Source organism: Mauremys reevesii, linkage group 1, assembly GCF_016161935.1.
Source record: "Mauremys reevesii isolate NIE-2019 linkage group 1, ASM1616193v1, whole genome shotgun sequence".
Taxonomy (NCBI): Eukaryota; Metazoa; Chordata; order Testudines; family Geoemydidae; genus Mauremys; species Mauremys reevesii.
The window spans coordinates 92,884,951-92,902,302 of record NC_052623.1 but is presented as its reverse complement, the minus strand read 5'-3'; the positions used below and the strand labels follow the sequence as shown (position 1 = coordinate 92,902,302).

General features: G+C 40.8%; 1 long non-coding RNA gene across 1 annotated transcript in view; it reads left to right on the top strand.

Annotated features, from left to right (window-relative positions):
- The first annotated feature begins 1,839 nt into the window (after positions 1–1,839).
- Positions 1,840–17,352, top strand: part of LOC120382731 — a 28,555-nt gene continuing 13,042 nt past the window's right edge. Inside the window, exon 1 of the long non-coding RNA XR_005588230.1 lies at positions 1,840–1,966. This is a non-coding gene — a long non-coding RNA (uncharacterized LOC120382731). The remainder of the gene's footprint in view (positions 1,967–17,352) is intronic.

Here is a 17,352-nt window from a genome sequence, read left to right as displayed (position 1 = left end):
CCTATAATGAGATAATTACTAGTACAAAAGACATATGAGCCATTTTGAAAATATTACCACCAGCTGTATGATTTGGATGGCCCCAAAACTTTTTTGTCATTAAAGACACATTTTCCAATGGTAGACAACGTATTAGAACTAACCATTGCTCACAATTTTTTCCAAAAATGCTCACAAATAGTTTTTTTACTCTCTTTTCTATACAATGGACATAAATTATACAATTTAGAGAGGGCTATGACTTCCTGCTAAGTCATGTATTCTATCCTCTTGCTACTACAGTATAATTCATCACAGTATATTCTTCTGTGTCATGTTATGTGTTCTCACTTTGCTATTTCCTGCTCATTTCTTTAAACGGTTGCCTTGTATTTCACTTTTCAGGCAAGAATTTAAACCGCACAACTTAATATTACCAACAGACTTAATTGACATACCCTTTATATGCTTGTCCTAATACTTTAAAAAAATATGTTGTAATGCCTGCAGTGCCCTACTGGTCACCTTTACCTAATACAAATATTACAGTAACCTACAATTAGGGTACAAAACCTTTCCTACAACAGTGTTAGTGCAGTCTTGAAAGCCCTTTTAATGTACAATATATACAAGTATTTTTAATAAGTATGAAATTCAGAAAAACACCAAATCCTACATTTAAAATTAAATAGATTTAAAGTTAAATAGATAAAAGTCAATTGAAACTCATAAGAGCACAGACTAGTCAGGGCTGGCTCCAGGCACCAGCCGAGCAAGCTCATGCTTGGGGCAGCAGATTCCAAGGGACGGCATTCCACCCAATCCTTTTTTTTTTTTTGCTTCAGTGCTTTGGCCGCAGGTTTTTTCTTTTTGGTTCGCTGCTCCAGCCGCCCTGTAGGGGGCAGCAGCGCAGAGGAGGGGAGCACCCTGCTAGGAGCAGTGCCAGGTCTGTAGCAATCCCGGCAGGGCAGCCCGCGTCCTTCCCTGCCTGCCGACCGGAGCGGCGCAGAGCCCTCCTGGCAGGTGGTGCGGCGAGCGCCCCGCTGAAGGAAGCCCTGGCTGCCCCACTTCTATATCTCCCCTCCGCTGCCCTGGGCACATCTGCAGGGCCGGGAGTCCCCCTTCACCCGCGCTCCGTCTGCCCTGCAGGTTTGTTTGTTTGTTTGTTTGTTTTTCCCCTTCGCTGCTCCGGTGGGCTCACAGGTTTGTTGGTTCCCTTCCCCCCATTCGCTGCTCCGGCCAGCCCACAGGTGTGTTTTTGCTTGGGGCTGTGAGACTAGTGCTCTAGAGACAAGTATTTTGCTAGTTGTGAGAAGAAAAATGTTTTTGGTAAGTTGTCACTGTCCAACACATATATTTACTTCTATTGCTGTTATGCTTCTCCATGGACCTTATTAGTGCAGTGTCTTTCTTTGTTTTCCTAAAACACCCTAGCAACCAAAAACCAAAAACAAAAAAAAACCTAAAACACAAAACCCCATATGTTTTCTGAAATGCATCTAGAGAGATAGATTGGTATCAGAATAGTCAGAAAATTATGCCTATTTGAAATTCTCACTGTTCATTCCTGATCACATACAGAGGAATTAGTGATCTACATTACTCAGTCAACATGTGCTATGCATTAGGGCAATGATTCAGGATGGGCTGTACAATGAGAAAGTTAACTTCATATTTATTTCAAACTTCTTTCTTCAACTATTATGGTTCTCTTGAAACCACGTCCAGTATAATAAATTACTTGTCTGACCTTTTTAAATGTAATTACTTTTTAAATTTCATAATTATTTTCTAAAATGTGTGTAATATTTTTTATTCTAATTATTTATCCACAGTGCAACAGCTTTCTCAGGAAAGACTGAGGAAGGCCTATATTATATTATCCCATGGACCAGTGACCAGGTGCTAACTTGAGAAGTGGCAGATCCTTCATCAAATCCCTTCTTCCTCTTAGGTGAAGCAGAATTAGGAGACTTCCACATTCCAGGTGACTGCCCTAATCACTGGACTAAAAAATATGAGGGAGGTTACCTTCCCTGTGTCCATCCCCAGCTGTTTTGAGTAACCTTGTCTATAGGGGCCTGAACCTGCAGATGAGGTTTGAGCATACTTACCAGACCATGAAGGCAAATTAGAGGGAGAAATAGCTATCTTCTCTCAGTGTGTGTATCATTCTGGAGATTAGTTGCCAGAATATCTGGCATGAGGCAGTAGTGTGCATGGTCAAAGACAGAAATATTTGTGTCTGGGGAACTTTACAGCAAAAATGTAGGTGCCTGGTGAGCTTAGACACCTACAGGGCTTAGGAGCAGCTAAGCAAAAAGAAACACAAATAAAGTGAATTGTTTGACTTGTATTGTAAGTGACACTCCTAGATCTGCCTTTTAACTGTATGGGGGCCAATAGCAAATCCCAACTGCCAATCTTTTAGTCAACATGCACTAGCCAACAATGATACTACATTTAGAATTACTGTACAAGGATTAGTAATTTCTTCTAGCAGATTTTTTTTTCATTTGTTGGGAAAATGTGGAAATTGTCTGACATCCAAATGTACATGGCCAGATCTAAGAAGGCTGAATTAACCATGGCTTATATTAATCATAGTAAACCATTGAGAGGGAATGTAGTGCTTTTAAAATGGTAAAATTCAAAAAACTTTAACAAAAGATACCCTAAATATTATCTATATATTGACTAAATTATATTGGAGAGCCATGTGATAAATTGTGATGTTGCCCCTTATGGGGAAAAATTCTTATATAATTAATAGAAAATGATAACAGTTTTATGGCAAAATGGGAGGAGGGAAGGACAACTGTGACTTGATTCTCAGAAGGGGAAGAGGAAGAGGGACTGCAGAAGAATACCCAGTATGACTATTGGTGCGGAGGACTAGCCATGTCACAGTATCTCTATTGGGAGAAGAAGTTGTATTAACAAGGATTGTAAAATGTGACTTGTCTATCAAGGAGGACGAGGTCACACAAGTAGTTGTATGGATAAATAGAGGAGTTCCACTATTTGGATCATGGCCAAATAACTGTATACCTTGGAATCCTAAGCACTAATTGCTATTGCTTTCTCAATATATTAGTCAATATGTCAGGTTGCCTCATTGCAATTAAAGGAATGCCTGCTTCTGCTGATACCATTATCAGCCACAACCCAGCACTATGCATGGCAAAGATGTTTCCCATCAGAGATGTTGGCTATGGTTTAGGCAATGGGCTGAATGTTGGTTTTCCTGACTGTTAAGGTATGATCTGACTCTTTTCACATTTTTTTCTGTGAGTATTATATCAGGCTGGATTTTTACAGCATTGAGAAAAATGTCAGCTTTTCCTCTTCTCTTATGGAATATCCACATTCAAAGAAACCATACCCACTGGTTCTTGCTCACATTAAAGATTTATGTGGATGTGGTGGGAGAAGAGGGAGGTGTTTACATTTTTCTGATTTTCAGTAATTCTAGGAACATTGACTTGCATAGTTTTGATTATCATTCTCCTTTTTATTTCTCTTAAGATACATTTTTTATTTTTGTCTCTGTAGAGTTTCTTTGTTCCTTTTCAGTTGATGGTTGTTCTCATACATTTCTATTTAATTCATGTAGTTTATTTTGTGTACCATACTATTATGGCCCATTTTCACAATAAGTTTTGTGAAATCTTATTGACATATTTATTCCGTTTTATTTTTTTTCACATAGCTTCACCTGCTTCTTTCACTACTTACGTGGTCTCTGATTGTGCTGCTGCTCAGTAACTAGCAAACTGAATGCAAAAGAAAGTAGGATTTTCTGATCACAGGTCTGAGATTGTTCCATTTTTAAATGTATATTTAAATTTATTCATAGGCCTCTGTATAACTGTAGTTTCTGAGAGCATTCACAATTTCAAACTAATCTGTCACATAATGCATTAAACGTAAACTATTTGTATATTTTTGTTAATCTTCCCTTTATTCCTTGCGCAGGAAGAGGGATGCATCAAATGGAATACAAACCTCAATCCACAAGTTACTGCTGTTGTTAGAGAGTACCAAAGGGGCAGCCTTCTGCTGTTTAAGATCCTGATTCAGCAAAGTAGTAAAGCACATGCTTAATTTTAAGCATACTCTTGAATTAGGAATTTAAATATGTGCTTTCCTGAATTAGGGCCTAAATAGTCTAAATAAATAATACCCATTCAGACTTGTCATATGCAAGTTTATGAACTCTGATGGAAATAGGAGAGTTAACAAGTAGTCTTAATTGTGCCTTATTTAACTTGTCTGTTAAATCACTTATTCCTTTCACGACTAATCTGTTTTTTTAGGCATTATGGCCTACGGTTTCAAAAGCAATTAATGATTTTTAAGTCCTCAAACTGACACACCTTAACTGCCTGTTTTTCAGAGGGCAGGTGTCAGCATTTTCTAAAAATCTGACCTTTCCCAGTGCCTCAAGCTAGGCACTCAAACTCACTTGTCACTCTAAGCTTTCATCTTGACATGGCCGAACTGTTCTTTTTGCACATGAACAATAAAAGATTAGATAATTAAATTGCAATTGGATCTGAGCCAATGTTATTTTCACTATAAAGAAATCCTGCTCCAGGGTTCTCTGAAATGATGCTGGGAATTTCAATGTACCTTGAAGAGGTGGGCAGTAATGTTACTTGGTGAATTATCTATTGAAACCTTCTCAGTTCCAGTAAAACTACTACTGATAAATTCATAGGAGTTTATCATCTTATAGATTAAAGAGAAAATTTGATTAAATGAAAAATGATTAATTTTATTCAAGTAGCAATGTATTTCTTTTCACGAAAATTGTCACATCTGCTGCTGTTTCTGTTGTTTATGGTAATTGTTGTTAATATTTAGGTATTGGGATATTACAATATCATAAGAAAATGTAGGTCAAAAATTACCGCTCCTATTACTCTTCCTAGAGCTTTTAATCTTTAGATGCCTTTATTTTTTCTAAACATTCTCCTTGACTTGTCCTTGTGTTAATCTCCCACCAATATTTGATAGATGTCTGGGGCCAAATTTTCAAAAGGTTTAAGAAATGTGTTCAAAGAATTTGTAGCAACTAATGTGTACAAATCAGGCTTCAATCCTGCATACATTTCAGTGGCCCATGCATGTAATGTTACATGTTTAAGTTACTGGAGAATCAGGACCTTAGTATTTATACATGCAGAATCCTATTTTGTACATTTGCATGCAAAAAATTGGTGCATTTGTAAGTTCTTGAATAGGCTTTATTTCGGCTAAAGTTAAGCATGTGCTTACATGCTTTGCTGGATTAGGACCAGAACGTTCTCCACTTTATAAGATCAAACTCCAGTTTTACATTTGTGAAGGGAGTTTCTGGAAATTGAAATTGGACCATCCTGCCTGGCCCCTGAGCTCCTGGCCTGGGAGGCTAGCCCCTGGCCCCTCTCCAACTGTCTTCCCTCCCCCACAATGCTCGGAGCGGCAGGGCTGTGAGCTCCTGGGGCAGCGCAGCTGACCCAGTGCTCTGTGCTGCATGGCGGTGGCGGTGGCAGTGGAAGTGTGGCCCAGATCCAGCCATCCACCAGTGCTCCAGGCAGCACGGTAAGGGGGCAGGGAGCAGAGGGGGTTGGATAGAGGGCAGGGGAGTTCGGGGTGGTGGTCAAGGGGCGGAGGTGTGGATGGTGGTCAGGGGGGAAACAGGGGTTTGAATGGGGGCAGGGAACCTGGGGGGCAGTCAGGAAGGAAGGAGGGTTGGATGGGGCAGCAGGGGGCAGTCAGGGGAAGGGGTTCCAGGGGCAGTCAGGGGACAGGGAACAGGGTTCTGTAGATGGGGCAGGAGTCCCGGTGGGGGAAGTAGGAGGTGGGGGCCAGGCCACAACTCCCTCCCCTAACCAGCCCTCCCCTAACCGGCCCTCCATACAATTTACGAAACCCGATGCAGCCCTCAGGCCAAAAAGTTTGCCCGCCCTTGATGTAGACCCAGGCAAAGAGATAATGTGTTTAAGTAACATTTCTGACATTAGACTTTGTGTCTGCTTCATAATGGTTCAGTATTTTGGGGAAACATTACTGTATTGATCTGAAATAAGATGTAGTTTTCCTCCAGTGAGAGAGAAATTGAGACAAGACAATCCCTACTTACATTACTTTGGCCTAACATCCTAATTCTAATTTTGTTGTTGATTTATCTAAAAAAAGCACAAATTGTGATATTACTTAGCAAAACCGGGTGGACTTGATGAACAGATTTCAAACGTTGTGAGGTTACTTTATCTTGATGGCTGTAAGATTACAGAAACATTTTACACATTGATGGTATCATAGCCAATCAGAGTAATCTAAAATGTAATTGTGCAAATATCTTCTAGAAATATATTTTGTGACTATTTCAAATCCAAGATGTAGTGTAGGTACTTTGGACTTGATCCTGCACCCCTCACTATCACAAATAGTCCTAGTAAAGCTATTTGGGCTGCTTTAAGGAATAGGGTTTATTAATAGTGAGAGTTGCAGGATGTGTCCGTCTGAAACTCATGCAATGGTATTTGTCCATATACTTCAGTCATCTTACCCTTTACAATGTGATTCACTTCCAGTACTTTTCATCCTAACTTTTTCCGTGAAAACATTTTCATTGCAATCTTTCCCATTCTCTGGCTTGTTGCAACCAACCTGAGAGTGAGGACTCATTTTTCTCCAACACCATGCTTGTTGTACTGTACGTAATATAAAACCACCTCTTAAACCAGGGGTGGGCAAACTACGGCCCGGGGGCCATATCCAGCCCTGCAGACGTTTTAATCTGGATCTCATGTTCCCACGGGCAAGTGCGGTTGGGGGCTTTCCCTGTTCTGGCGCTCCAGCCCGGGAGCGGAGTCAGGGGCTTGCCCTGCTGGGCTGTGGCTCCGCACAGCTCCCAGAAGCAGCGGCATGCCCCTCCTCCAGCTCCTATGCTGCTCCCACCACAAGCACCACCCCCGCAGCTCCCATTGGATGGGAACCATGGCCAATGGGAGCTGTAGAGGTGGTGCTTGTGGACGGGGCAGCGTGCATAGATGCCTAGCTGCACTTCTGCACAGGAGATGGAGAAGGGACATGCCACTGCTTCTGGGAGCTGCTTGAGGTAAGTACCACCAAGAGCCTGCACCCCTGACACCCTTCTGCTCCCCAACACCCTGCCCTAGCCCTGATCCCCATTCTGCCCTCCTAACCCCTGGATCCCAGCCTGGAGAACATTCCTTAACCCTTAACTCCTCATTCCCAGCCCCATCCCAGAGCTCCAACCCCCAGCCGGAGCCCTCACCTCCCCACCCCCCATGCCCCAACCCTCTGCCCCAGCCCAGAGCCCGCATCCCCAGACGGAGTCCTCACCCCCTCCTGCACCCCAACCCCCAATTTCATGAGCATTCATGGCCCGCTGTACAATTTCCATACCCAGATATGGCCCTCGGGCCAAAAAGTTTTCCTACCCCTGTCTTAAGCCTTTCTTTCCTGAAGGTCCTTGTAGAGTTGAAGAGGACAGATTTCTCACTTTTGTTCCTCCTTCTCTCTCCTGCAAAAAAAGCAAACAAAATTCCCACATGGTTTTTAAATTTTAATAATCCATTACTCTCAGCCAGTTTTACAAGAATGTTCATTCTTCAAGAGACCTCCATTTACTTTGTTTCATCTTAAAACAAAAGTATTTAGGTCTTATTATAGTCAAAATGCACATCCACGATTGCTGGAAGAATCCCCACAAGCCTCTTGTGCTTCACAGCCACAGAGGCTAATCGTGATGTTCGGCATACCACGTGCCATATTAGTCATTCTGTGCTTCACCTTTCCCAAGGTCTGAGCCTCTGATCCCATTTGACATATCTGCAATATGATAATGATCAGAATGCTACCAGGGAACTCCACTGAGGATGCGAGGAGTACCATAGATATCTGTCTGTTTGAGGGAGAAGAAGAGCTGTTTTCTGCCTGCCTGCCTGCCTGTGTTCAGCTGTGGGAGTACATTACAGGGGCAAAAGCCAGACGTTTCGCAGTTGGGCTCTTGCCAGACTGAATGAATGAACCATTCCTGAGTCAAACAGCAACAGATGTGCCTTTCAGTGGTTTAAATAGGAATGTAGGGGTGGAAAGATAGCATTGTGGGGCTGGGTACAGAGCCCCTTCTTTTCCCCATTTCCCGACTTCCTGCTACTCTTTGCAAACTGGACTGGCTGGGTGGATTGGGTAGTGCCAGTCCAGAACAAGGACACAGAATAAACTATGTATCAATTGGAAGGGTTTGAGACAATGAATAGACGAGGGAAGAGCGAGACAACAAGCCCAGGAAGATTTGAAGGGAGGACAAAGAGAAAGCTGAGAATCAGCAGTGCTGAGCTGGGCCTAGAGAGGCCACGTATCTGGTTTTTGAACTGGACAGTCCACTTTTGGAATGGTTTGTCCCCCATCCAGTACTGGGACAAAACTCGACGTGCTTTTCTCTGGTATTGGATGGGTGATGCCATCTTTCTGAGGGTTGTGTTCTGCTCCCTGCTGGTGTGACCTCGCCCACACGGTACATTCAAAGTCATGCTGGTGAGGGGGGTCACACCAGTGGGGGTGGGCACACACCCTTCCTGGAAGTACCAGAAATTCCAGTATTCCAGGAACCTGTGAGTGGCCACCCTAGCTGGGGCATAGAGCAGCTCCACGATGCAGGAGTAAAATCTGAACTAGGTACTGCTTGCAGAAGAGCCTGCTACTGCACTGGTGCTTTCAAAAGGGGCTCTTACAGCTGCGCAGCCTGGATCTGACATGATACCTGAGATGACATAGAAAGACCCAGCATTCTGAGCTCACAGTGTATGCCAACATCAGAGTTCACCGAAAGGTTGCATTGAATGAAGGGAAGAGGGCTGCACTGGCATGGGGCAGAGTGTCTATGTGTATCTAGCCACGTGTGGGGGTGGGTGTTATGTGCCATGTGCTTTATGCTGTATCAGGGCAAGGGAGTCTGTGTAACAACTCCTGCTAGAGACCCTGATCTGGGTCTATCCTGACTTTGCCTGGGCTAGATGAAAATGTTGTTCTATTGCTAGTTGTGGTGCTTGTTCCAGGGGTAAACTCTGACACCACATGGAAGGAAGGTTGGTATTTGTGCAGAAGTGAATGGCTGGGATCTGGGACCCTTTCCCCAACTTCTCTGCCACCAGAGAACACCTTTCTTCAAAAACCTTAACTTTCTCATGATTGTTGAGACTGGACTACTCTCACCTCTGCCTGGAGCTGAGTGGCCCCATTCCAATCTTGGCTTTCTCGTCTCTTTTTGGAGAAAGGGAGATTTATGTAAAAGATCCATGAGGCCTAGTGCAGGCAAGTTCCTGTTTCAGGTCCTATCTTACACTATTGATGTCAATGGGAGCCTTGACATTTACTTCAATGGATTCAAGACCAGACCCGTAGTCAGTGATGGAGCAGGGTCAATAACACCTATTAATTCTTGAGCTGTGGTTCTCTAGAAACTAGAGTACAGAAGGGAGCCCAGGTTATACAAACTGTATCAGCAACCAAGGTCTGCAATTTAGTGGATTTTCACGGCTTGATTTTGGGTTTGGCAGGAAACACAAATGGGCCTTGTATCCGGGTTTCAGCCTTAACTTCTGAACAACCCTGCCATTGCATCATCTATTCCTCTACCTTTGGTTGCAACAGAGAAATTCTCCAGCCTAGAACACTATCACGGAGGATCCCAATGTATCAGTGTTCCCTAGTCCCGAGGTAGAATTCCCTCCCTTTTGCTGTCTGACAAATGGGGAAAATCAAATAAAGTGAGAATCCAGCATGTGTATGGCCAGAAGAGACATAATGATACTTTAGAGAGGGTGGGGCAGAAGTTTCAGGTTCTGATTATTTTCTGCTAAAAAGATCAGCTTGGAGCTTCCATGGCTTGGAAAAACTTGGATATTTTAGGGTGAATCAAATCTTTAGAGCTATTTTTTTCCTAACAAAGCTTGAGAGGATTCTTATTAACACTCCTTTCCCCCCACTAAAAAAAAATGGAGACAAAAGCTTGAATGAAAACCTTTGTATTTATTGAGGGTTTTTTGTGGGGATGTTGAGAAGGGGGAAATTGTTTATGGAGTCCTTCCTTTTTCAAAACTCTATTTAAAGAAAACCATTCTAGATTTTCACAGATAATACCGTTTTTGTACTGGTGCATCATTTTCATTCACTAGTAATAATTCCACAGCTGCAAAAAGATGCACACTGTGACTCATCAACTAGCTGTACTTCTGAGTGACATCTATAACAAAAATGTCTCTTTGCATTGCTATTAATATCTGATACATTCATGCTCTGTCTCAACTGGCATCACTTTAAGTCAGAGAGCCAGACTTGCAGCTGGTATAAACTGGTGTAGCTCCATTGAGGCCAATGGACCTATGCCAATTTACATCAAATTAGGATCTGGCCCAGAAGAGATAGATTTCCACAATAGGAAGTGCTGTTGAATAGATTCTGATCAAACAAAAACCTAGTCCTTTTTTTCAGCAATCAATGGGCCAAATTCATCTATTAGTTACATTCATACAACTTCATTAGAGACACTGAGGTTTCAAGTGTATAGCTGACATCAGAATTTAGTCAATTATTACTCAAATTACAAAAGCTTGTTTCTCTTTTAAAAATAATTATTCCTTTAAGAGAAACCTCCTATTTTTTTTTTCTTTACAGAATTATGCTGCTTTCTTTCCAGATGGGGAAAAACATAATGAATGTTTTATGGCTTGCATTGGCCTTCAGAAATACATATATTGTGAGGTATAATTTTTCTGGGAAAAGGCAAGAAATTGTAGTATTGTTCCTGAAATACATGAAATTTCAACTGCCCCCAAACAAATTTTCTAGATTAAAGTCTAAACTTAAATTCATATATTTCATAAATTAGTATAAAGTAAGCAGCATGAAACCCCTGAACACTCTGATTTCCTCTGTCATCTATAAATCAAATACATTTATAAGGAAATAAATAAGTATATTTTAAAGTGAGGTAAAATAATTCCAAGAAAAAATTAACAGGCAATAACCTGGGGCAAGACAGTAATGTGTGAGGAAAGGATACAAAGAACACTGATTGTGGTGTAGGTTCATACATTATAATATTACAGTATTTAGCATATGAGATCAATGAATAGGGAAATTCAAACTCCTCTATTAAAACTGTTAGTTTATTAGCATAAACCAAAAAAAAAAATCTGAGTTGAGTTAATTTTTAGATTCATTCTCTACTTGCCTTTTTTTCTACAAGAATTCCCCTCAGAAGCTTGGTGAAGAAAAAAGTTTTTGTATCTTGAATTTTCCTAGGAACACGATAGAGGCAAAAACACATTCATCTAGGAAATCATTTTCAATAGCCTGCTTCTCCCATGAGATTCTGGGCTCAGGTCAAGGAAAATCACTATTTAATTGTCTTCTATTTTAATCTCTCTTCCTTTTTTGCAAATTTCTGCAGCCAAAAAACATCTTTATTTCAAGTATCTGATAAAAAATCAACCATGATGCTTCTTAAAGCAGTACATCCTTTATTAGCTTTTTGTGGCAACTTGAAGCAGTGTTCCATATACAAATAATCCTCACTTCTTGCCTAAATAGTCCTAGATAACAAGTTTTTTTTTCTAAAAGTTCCACTAATTGCAATTAAAAAAAAAGTAAAGACTCAAGTGACACACACATTTGAACAGTGATAGTATATTGTTTTGGATGGTTACCATCCCATATAGTAGTTGTGTGAGGCAGGAGGAGGGTATGTTTGTTTTTTACAAGAGAAGTATTACACAACTGGAAACCAACAGCTTTTAAAGATTTTAGATCTGACTTGATTTCCTTCTGTCCTGCTCAGGAATCTTATAACTACCTCTGCTCTCCATCTATTGCATCCAACATTCCAATGTTTTGGGGGATTTATGAAAGAGTTTTTAGTTTATCACTTTCCTTTTTCCATCTTGTCTACTTACACAGTAAGAAAGGGCAGAGATTGTTTCCTAATATATAGTTGTATAGCACCCAGCAAAACGAGCTCAATGGTTTGAGCATTGGCCTGCTAAACCGAGGGTTGTGAGTTCAACCTTCAAGGGGGCCATCTGGGGAGTAGTCCTGCTTTGAGCAGGGTGTTGGACTAGATGATCTCCTGAGGTCCCTTCCAACCCTAATAATCTGTGATTCTTATAATACAAATAAGTTTTAATGGGCACAATGTTAATTTTACAAAACTATTTACATTTCTTAGTCTCTTTTTATTTTTGTTTATATATTTTATGGTCTGACATCCATTTGTGTATGTGAATAAATGCTAAAAGGCTAATTCCCAGAGGTAAATGAGACTGAGATATGGCTAGTGGACCTTTTGTCTGTAACGAAAAGGGGAGGCATGACATTTTTGTAGACTGAGATCCCCCTTGACACTCTCTACCCCTCTTATGGCAGGGGGTGAGGGTGAGAAGATTCAGAAATGAGCTGAGTTAATCTAGGTGTTAATCTGAAGAGGGTCTAGCCCCAGTTATTCATTATATGACAGCCTAGTAGACCTACACTACAGTTAAATGTCAGGTGTGTGACAGGTGTGGGTAGACAAATAGCTTCCCTACCTATTGTTAACTTCATAAAGTTGGGGCCTGATGCTTAAATCCATCCTTGTGTCCATTTCCCATTCACCCAAACGTCCTGATCAATAGTTTCTTTAAAGAAAAACAAACAAACAAACAAAAACAATCTCAAAGGATGGTTTCTGTTGGTCAAATTGTCATTTGGGGGTACAAGAAAATATGTTTATGGGTGAATGGCCAAAATCATAAGTGAAATTTCAACCTGGGATAATTTTCAAGAATGTGTTTTTTATGGTAAGGCAAAATGTCACTTCTGTTTTCAGCAAGAAGCTGTTAGCTGGATGAATGGCCAATTTTTTCCTTAGCTACACCTAACAAATTCATAACAATGTCTAGGAACATCTTTGTTATTCATATGCTGATACATACAAACTAAAAGTTGGTGGTTTGCTTGGCTCCAACCCACAGAGTTTTATTTTTGTAGTAGATGGGGGGAAATAAATTCACTTATTTCAATAAGTGTAAATTAAGAAATGCTCTCATGCCAGTAACAAAGATTACATCATAAAAGAGAACAGACCTAAAACTGGATATAGTCCCAAAGAAAATGGAAAACAAGTCTAAATTTCCTACAAAATCCTGTTAGTTGCCAGAAATTACAAGTAATAAATTAGACTAAATCCTTATGTATGAGCACAGGTACCACTTTTTTTACTGTTAATCCAGCAATGTACTGACTCAGTAAATATTATATAAATTCCCAACTATGATTACCAAATATATACATCTATATTGATAAAAAGAAGATATCACATATTGATATAAAGAAAAAAAACACCTTGTCACAGTGTAAGGGAGGATTTTAATGCAGAGAAAATGAATAAAAAATGATATTTCCATTAATTTGCATTACATGAACTGGATGGTGCACCAGCAATAATGTCTTCAATAAAATAATATTACAAGTTTCATCCCCAAAAGGCTTTCAGTTGACATCAACAACTTGTACATCTCATACTTCATTGAACCTGGAACCCATTTAAAAATGGATATTTGCAATGCAACAATCCTGATGTCAAATCACTGCAATATTTTATATTGCTATTCATACTAAGTAGATTATTCGTAGTAGATGCATCTTGAAATATATAAAGTATGGAATATTGTTACAATATTTCAGATTTTTTTTGATTGCACGGGCTACAATAAGACAAATCCTTGCTTATACAAATTGTCATATTAGCTTGACTTCAGTGGTGAAACTACCATTGACTTTAGTGGTATTGGACCTTGATTATATAATGTGCATAGAACCTCCTGTAAATTTTACTAATATGAGTAATTATTCCTTATGTCAGGGGAAATTCATCCTTGTTCAGAAGGCCAACACTATGCCAATACACTGCTTTAGTCTCTAATAAATCTTATTTTGAGGGCTAATATTGTTCCTCTCTACAGCAGATGAATTTCGCCTGTTAGTAGTAATGGAACATTGATGGGAATAAAGACTGCTGGATTAAGGTATTTAACACTAATGATAATGACAATGGCTTTACATAAAGTCAATTGTGGTTGTAGGTGATCAGCAGCATCATGATTTGGCCCATAAGGTGCCAGAATACATCTCCTTCCGTCTTGTGCAACTCAACTCTTGTTCAAACATAGCAGTGTCAATGGCAAAATTGGCAAAGTCTACTTTTCCTTCCTGGAAGATGCGCTAGGATGAAATTCACTCCTTGGACGCATCCAGAAAAAGTACCAAAACACGTCAAGAGAGACTTTTGTTGGGGTTTTTCCAGTACAACTGGAATCCTGCATCTTGTTAGGGGGTTATGCTTCTATTATGGGTACGTCCAGACTACCCTCCGGATTGGCAGGTAGTGATCGATCTATTGGGGATCAATATATTGCATCTTGTCTAGACGCGATATATTGATCCCCGAACGAGCTCCCGTCGACTCTGGTACTCCACTGGGCAAGCGGGGGAAGCAGAATCAATGGAGGAGCCATGGCCGTCGATCCCACACCATGAGAATGGGAGGTAAGTTGAAATAAGATATGTTGACTTCAGCTACGCTATTTCCGTAGCTGAAGTTGCATATCTTACATCGACCCCCACCCCCAGTGTAGACCGGGCCATATGATACTGTGATTCTAAATGAGAACACATCAGGAATCTCAGGAGAGATCTGTTTTTGTGATATTTCCAGCCCAAGGTACCCAGAAAGGTACAGACAATCTTGGAAAAGCTTCAGATAGAAGTTGCAGAACATTCAAACTTTCTGAAATTTACCTGTGACTAATATTAAATCTCTACTTTAAATCTAGTTCTTAGTTGCGACAAAAGATGTCGCTAATATCCAGATTTCTGTTGACTCATTTCCCAGTTTTCAAGTGGTAAATAAGGGGCTACCCTTTTGATAAGAAAAAAGAGAGAGAGTTTCTAGCTCCTGGTTGGGTAATATTGCTGAAAATCCCTTTTCCTTTAGCCCATCTTCGTGCAATAACCTGCGCCTTTCTACTGCCCGTAGCAAACACCTGTATCTCAAATCAGGAATCAGCGGCAGGGAAGATGTGTCTTTTTGGGAGAGAAAAAAAGAGGCAAATGGAATTAATATAGAGTTAATAATGGGTCATGGAAAGAAGGCTGGGCCAATTGGAATGCTGGGAGCAGAAGGTTATTGTTCCACTGCAGTGGCATCTTCTAGTGCTTCATAGGGATGACTAGGGAAGGACCTCATTGATCTCAGGAATCATGTTGAGGGAAATGGAGCTCTGGTTAATCAGAGGGTAGATGTCTGTGTTCTAAGGCTTCATAGGAATAAAGAGTGGGTGAAATTGCAGCTGGTCTAAAAGTCAGAGGGGCTGTGCCAGATTACACCAGCTGAAGATCATTGCTTTAATTCTTTTCCATCCCCATTTTCCTTGATCCATTGTCAGAGCTTCTCAACCAGTGAGATGCAATTTATAGATTAGATGGCCAGAAGGGACAATGTGATGATCTAGACCAGTGTTTCTCAAACTGGGGTCACCGCTTGTATAGGAAAAGCCCCTGGTGGGCCATTTTGTTTACCTGCCCCGTCCGCAGGTAAAGCCGATTGCGGCTCCCACCGGCCGCGGTTCGCTGCTCCAGGCCAATGGGAACTGCTGGAAGTGGTGCGGGACAAGGGACTTACTGGCCACCGCTTCCAGCAGCCCCCATTGGCCTGCAGTGGCGAACCACCGCCAGTGGGAGCCGTGATCGGCCGAACCTGCGGACGGGGCATGTAGACAAACCAGCCCGGCCTGTCAGGGGCTTTCCCTACACAAGCAGCAACCCCAGTTTGAGAAACACTGGTCTAGACTGACCTCCTATATAACACAGGCCATAGAACTCCCCCAAAATAATTCCTAGAACATATATTTTAGAAAAAGAATGCAATCTTGATTTTAAAATTGTCAATGATAGAGAATCAACTATGCCCCTCATTAAATTGTTCCAAAGGTTAATTACCCTCACTGTCAAAAATTTACACCATACTTCCAGTCTGAATTTGTATAGCTTCAGCTTCCAACCATTGGATCATTCTACACCTTTCTCTGCTAGACTGAGCCCATTATTAAATATAACCTGGCTGTGAGTTACACAGTACTGACTGTGGAATAATTATTGGGACATTGGATCATCCCTCTGCACATGCAAGATTTTTTCATATACTACTACTGTGAGTAGCTTGTCCAGACTAATTTTAAATTATTCTAGAATGGTTTGCCTGTGGATAATATTTCAGACATCGTTGTTTGCAAAGTTTTGCCTTATTCCCAGCCAAAATTATTTCTCCAGTTCAGGTCATTCCTTCTCATTTTAGCTAGTGTTGTTCAAACCCTGCAAAATTAGGTTCACATGCAGTTCACAAACTGAGCAATGCAATTTGGTTTGCTGAGCTTTGTAGCAAGCAAGCCCCTGAGCTCTCTTTTGGAAGATTGGATTCTATCTGAATCTGATCCAGAAAAAAAGAAAGAAAAAAATCTCCCCCTTAACCTGTATCCCAGATATATTTTGCAGAAAATGTCTACATAGGACTTACCATACTGGATCTGAAATGTAGTCCATCTAGTTCAGTATCATGTCTCCAACAATGGCCAGCACCAGCTATTTCAGAGGACAGTGCAAGGAATCCTGCAGTAGGCATATGTCAGATAATCTGCCTCCCATATAAATCATATTTTAATCCTTACTAGTTGGAATTTGGCTTAGGCCATGAAGCATAACATTTTCTATCTCTTTCAGTACATATTTTTCTATATATTATGTTTTAGTGTTAACTGTTATAACTCTGGATGCTCATTATCCCTATTTATGTTCACTGATATCTTCTAGGCCCTAAGATCCCAATATCTCCTTTTTTTTCGATGTCTTCAGAAAATGCCCAGTCATTTGAACCCCTTACTTCCATCAACCTGGGATTTGAGGGTGCCATCTGATAGTGATAAAGTCAGTGACAATCTTCAAAGGGCCTCAGGGGGCTACCTGATATTTAATTGACTTTCCAAGTCCATAATGATACGTCTAATGGGAAAGAAATATTTTCCTTTCCCATTAGCTTACTGGGAATGAGGAGAACACTCCTTCTCCTTTATAATGAAGCTCCTCTTCTACTACAATGCCACATTGCATCCTGTCAGGTTTATGGGCAAGCATATTCCCATCCTTAGTACTATTGTTAGGGATTATGACACTTCTGTTCTCTATCATTGACTGCTAAATTGTTGCCTGGGTGTAGGGGCTGAAATGGGGTTGTGCAAACTAGATTAAAATTTGGAACATTAA